Source organism: Peromyscus eremicus, chromosome 11 (assembly GCF_949786415.1).
Source record: "Peromyscus eremicus chromosome 11, PerEre_H2_v1, whole genome shotgun sequence".
Taxonomy (NCBI): domain Eukaryota; kingdom Metazoa; phylum Chordata; class Mammalia; order Rodentia; family Cricetidae; genus Peromyscus; species Peromyscus eremicus.
In genome coordinates, this window is record NC_081427.1 from 33,235,856 (window position 1) to 33,241,691 (window position 5,836).

General features: G+C 41.1%; 1 pseudogene; it reads right to left on the reverse strand.

Annotated features, from left to right (window-relative positions):
- Window positions 1–222: 222 nt before the first annotated feature.
- Window positions 223–1,423, reverse strand: LOC131921833 (large ribosomal subunit protein uL3-like; annotated as a pseudogene).
- Window positions 1,424–5,836: the final 4,413 nt, after the last annotated feature.

A 5,836-nucleotide genomic window follows, 5' to 3' on the forward strand; every position in this document is an offset into this window, starting at 1 on the left:
AGAAGCATGGTGATAAATAACATTTTACACACAGAGCAGACATGATGAATCTTCCTGGTATATTAGTGTGGGTACAAAATTTGGAGAAATAGCCTTTCTGAATTAAAATAAACATGCATAATTTGAGGTGAATATTAGGTATCTAAAACTTTCCTTTTCTTTCCCCATTGGAAAAATTTTTATTGATACCTCACCCACCAGCTGTGCAAAGGGCTTCTGGCATTAAGCACCTTCCTCCTTGGCAATGCAGTCTTTCTTGAGTGGTCCCATGAATGCTTTCTTCTCCTCCATGGTCTGGAAACGACCATGTACAAACTTGGAGGTGGTGTCAATGAATTTCAGGCCAATCTTCTCCAGAGCACGTTGCTTGGTCTGGTGCCAGCAAGGACTTGTGCAGAGCGAGCACTCGCTTCTTGGTTCCCACCACACAGCCTTCGAGCATGACGAAGTCATTGGTCACCTCACCATAATGGACAAAACTACCCAGCGGGTTGATGTTCTTGTCAGACAGGTCATAGTCTGTAGATGCATTGTTCTTGATCAGCTTACCATTCTTGATGAGGTAGCCTTGACCAATCTTGTAAATCTTCTTGTTAATCTCTGTTCGATGATGGTAGCCTTTCTGCCCAGCAAGAGCCACATAGAAGGCCACACAGGTTCCAATACAGGCAACTTTGTTCAACCCTCAATGGGTCTTGCAGGGCAGTTTCTTTGTATGCCAATGACTGGTCACCCCTTTGTAGCCTTTGCCTTTTGTCACCCCAATGACATCAATCATCTCATCCTGTCCAAACTCCTGGTTCACAGGAACCTGCTGCTCCAGCTTCTCCCGGGCCCAGTCCAGCTTCCCAGCTACAGTGCCCCTATTCACCTGGATCTCCATCAAGTGTGCCTTCTTCTGCGGCAGAGGAAGCAGACGCATCTGAGTGTGAGCAATTATACAGATGACTTGGCAGTACTTCTTCATGCAGTTGAAGTCCTTCTCCAGCGTTTTCTTGCCCATGTCATCCTGCCATTTCTTACAGTATTTGGTGAAGGCCTTCTTCTAAGATTTGTGCCAGTTCTTGTAGAAACGCCATTTACACTCGTCACTGATGTGTTCAGCAAATACTGTCTTGAAGGTCTGGAGGCCTCGTCGTGTTTCAACATATCCTATGATGCCCACAACTACCATGGGTGGTGTTTCCACAATGGTTACAGCCTCCACAACATCTTTCTTGTTCACCTTGGATCCTAGTCTGTCAACTTCCTGGATGATATGGGTCATGCCAGCCTTGTAACCTAGAAAGGCTGTGAGATGAACAGGCTTGGAAGGGTCATCCTTGGGGAAGCTCTTCACTTTACCATGATGCCGGCTGCTGTGCTTCCAAGGCAAGAAGCCCAAGGACCCATGTCTGGGAGCGGAGAATTTCCTGTGAGACATTTTGCTGTCACATGCCACTGATAGAGGCTAAAACTTTTCAAGATAAAGTATAAAACAACAAAAGTATCTTGTATGTAGAGGTCGAAGTTCCTAGACACTGTCGATTTCTGCTCTGTCCTCTCAGGAAATTGAATGGAGGTTGATGAAAAGCAGGGCCATGCAGTATTAGAGGTCCCTGTTTATCTTCAGTCTATCACTTTCTTGAAGGAGACCCCATTGGCCCCCATAGTCCTAGATACTTAGTCAATCACTATTTTGTTGGGTTACAGAGGAAGATGAAACCCAAAGGTTTATGATAACTATATGTAAAGGGCTATCATATGAATGGAAAAGGACATTAATGGTAAAACAGGTGAAATTTGAATAAGCAGTGTAGGTCAGTTTACAGTATTTTAACTATGGAGAGAGGGGAAAAGATCCATGATAGAAATAAGTTGTGAAAAACACAGTATGTGCACGACATTCTAGTCGTTCTCCTAAAATATCTTCCTGTTAATTAACAGGATGAATGATCTCTGAATATTGTTTTCACACCTGCCATAAAGATAAGGATAACTGACCAAAGTTGGAAGCAGCTGAGGATCAAGATCTTACAAAGGCCGTTCTTTGGATGTTTCCATGTCTGTGTCTGACAGCTAAAAGAAGCAGGTCCAATTGTCTCCCAGCTCTACTATGTTTATGAGAGCTCAGGGTGGGACTGGGCTCTGTAGGTAGACATTTTCAATAACTTGCTAAGTTGGAGTCTTGTTCCAAGGTGGTATATTTGAAATCCCCATCTTCCTACTCAAGCCAATGGCTGGCAAAGAACATGTCCTGCTGAGTAGGGTTGGTGTAACACACAGCACTATGTATAATTCTCCAGGCCATTCATGAACAGAAAGTGATTATTATTTAAATGTGGCAGGTATTAATCATATTGACAGTAAAATTAATGCAATTGGATTTCTTTCTGCTTTGGTGAGGGTGAGCTTCTTGTGTAAAAAGGAATGGTTGATGGAAGAAGAGCTATTTAAGGAGAAAACCACAGGACTGAGGGTTACAATAGCAAATGTGAAGTTACTTAACTGCATCATTGGTGAGGACCCGCTGTGCTTGCCTGTTGATACTATAAGAATTAACTAAATTATGCATGTCTATACTCATATGTACACATGCATGCATATATATTCAATGGGGTTTTCTGACTAGCGTCTTTACTTTCACTTCAGAGAGTAATGGCAGAAGAATGATATTGAAGGCTAGATCTACATGAATGGGGTTGGAGAGAGGCAGAGAGAAGCTTAAGGAACAAGAAAGAGCTCTGCATGGGGCGTAGCCACTTCCTGCAGTACGCAGCTGTGTGGGGAACCAGTTCCTGTTGCGTTCTGTTACTTGAGAGCAAATCAAAGCATTCCAGAAGTATCTATGGTGTTCTAAGTCAACTACCAAGAAGAGTCTTTATGAGTTTATTGCTAGTCCAGAGAAATCTACGACATTGATGAGAAACACTTAAGAGAAACTATGGGGGCCGGGTGGTGGTGGCGCACGCCCAGGCGGATCTCTGTGAGTTCGAGGCCAACCTGGTCTACAAAGCAAGTTCCAGGAAAGGCGCAAAGCTACATAGAGAAACCCTGTCTCAAAAAACCAACAAAACAAAACAAAACAACAACAATAAAAAATTATGGAATTTCTTCAAAAATTACTTCCTCTACTTATCATGTTGGCTGTGTCCAAATAAGTCTGATTTTATCTATTTAAAAGAAAGGTGTCTATAAGACTCACATAAGCCAAGGTATCTAACGATTTAATGGAACGTTTTCAGAAATAATAATTTGGGTTGGAGAGATGGCTCAATGGTTAGACACACTGGCTGCTCTTCCAGAGGACACACACTGGCTTAGAGTCTCACAACAGTTTGTAACTCCAGTCCCTGGAGATCTGAAGCCTTCTTCTGTCTTCCTTGGACACTTCATGCATGTATTGCACAGACATGAATTTAGACAAATACTTATACATATAAAATAAAAGCAAATAAATGTCAAAAAACAATATTTAACCTTTTATTTTCAATTAATTTTAGACTTACAGAAAAGCTGAAAAGTACTTTAGAAAGTCTTCTACTTCTCTGTGGTGATATTTTGTTTGTACTCTTAACAAATCAAGTTTGCCTGAAGATCAGAGGGGGCAGAGCCAGCCACAGAGTCAGCCATAGACATCAGACAGTGGTGACATACACCTTTAATCCTAGCACTTGGGAGGTAGCACTCTGTCTGGTTCTCTGTGAGTTCAAAGCCACCCGGAACTACATGAGATTGGCTCAGTCAAGGAGAGAAACAGAGCCAGGCAGTGGTAGCACACACCTTTAATCCCAGTACTTGGGAGTCACACGCCTTTAATCCCAGCACTAGGAAGGTTGAGATAGGAAGTGAATGGCTGGGCAGAGAAAGGAATATAAGGCGAGAGGAGACGGGAATTCAGCCCTTTTGGCTGAGAACTCAGAGACATTCAGTCCGAGGAGTTGTGGAGAAATAATCTCGCCTTCTTTTGACCTGAGGATTCAGTAGTGGTGAAAAGTCTCTCTAGTGGCTTTTTTCTTTGTCTCTCTGATCTTTCAGCATTTACTCTGATATCAGGTTCCGGGTTTTTATTGCAAGACCAATTAGGATTCATGTAACGCTTCTCATTGTGTTTTTTCCATTGGATAATGGTCAAAACTAGAAAAAATAGCATTGGTATAGTAACATAACTAGGCTATAGGTCATTTCCCTGCTTTTCCAATTTTCCAACTTAGGGCTTTTTCTAGGATATAATTAGAATCTGTTTGCTGCAATGTGTCCCTCGTCTCTAATCTACCATAGTATCTACATTGTTTTTCTTGCCTTTCATGACTGAGAAATACTGGTGTATTACCACTCTAGTTGGTGGCATGAACCTAGGAAAGCGGAGCCTAAAAATGACGTGGACTAAAGTCTCATGCAATAGGTAACTTTACTCAGAGCAACAGGCAGTTTATAGTCTGAGGGTTATGGAAAGTCACCTGAGTAAAGGGTACAATCACAAGGACAGGCTGCATGTGACAAAAACATGTTTTTTCATAAAGGCACATAAAGAACAACAGCTGAAGTAAAACTCACTCCTTTCTGCTACACCTGGGAGGAGCACGAAAACACATTCCAGGAATTCCATGTTGTAGAGAAATTGAGGTCGGAAGACTTGTTTTCTTGCAGTTTTCTCGCACTCAGAATTCTTACATGGTTTCATTCTTAGACTATGTTCTGACATTGGTGAGTACTGTTGTCTATGGCTTCTCTGTAAGTTAATGTATTTGGGTAGGAATACTGTAGAAATGTGACATTGCATCATGTTGAGGATGTTTTATGTTAGTATGCTTATTAATTTGTTTATCTAAGTGTGAACTTTTTTTTTTTAATTTTCCTATTCTACAGTTTATAGTATCATTGTTACCTGCTGGAATATGTTATCTTTTCCTCATGCATTCTGATCTACTCAAAGGCAAAATTGTTTAGGAAAAAAGTCTTTTTAAGATGATAAATTTTAATCATGTGTTTAAATAAACCATTCAGAGATAAGAGAAGCTGGAAGGCATTGGAGATCTTGGTATTACATTATTCTAGAGACATTTATCCCAAGCAAGCAATTCAAAGGTACCCTGTGAATGCCTGGAGATGAGTCTAAATTCCAGGGAAAGTAGAATATATTTCCACTGGGAACAAAGCAAAACAGAAGCCACAGGCAGTGAATGGTTAGAATTAACCTAAGATGTGTAAGCAGAACGTCTTTGCTTCTGTCAAAATCAAATCCTCCTTCCGTGTATTCCAAACTCACTAGGGAAAAGGACAGAATACAGAAGCTGTAAGCACAAGAGGAATGTCCTCCTGTGTACCATTTCAGAATCACTTTTCTGAGAAAAACCAAAACTAAATAGTTGTAAAATCTCCCGAATGTTAATCCTCTCCCCTGGGTGAGCTGTTCTTCATGTCTAGAAATGTTCTTCCTTTCCCAGAATTCCTATGGCTGGTTTGTACCCTGCTTAAAGCATTGCCACATCCCTCCTGTGTTGTGACTCACGGCATGTGTCTAGTCTTCAAAACCTTCCCTGCTCAGCTATGACTATTTTATCTGTTGTTGTTATACTTGTTTTTTCAGGCTTGGTAATAATGCTATGAATTTCAGAGGCCCAGACTCTTTGGACACATGATAATCTGCTGATAGGATTTCAAGATCTGATGTCGCTCAGATTTATCTCAAAACCATCCCAGATAAGGGTTGCTGATGTAGAAACCTGAAACACCACACTTAGTTTCAATTTATGTTATGAAACAATAGTGATAAAAACTATATTTTAGTAGCATAGAAATAAAGACAGAGAGGCACATAGCACAGCACAGCATAGAATAGCACAGCACAGCACAG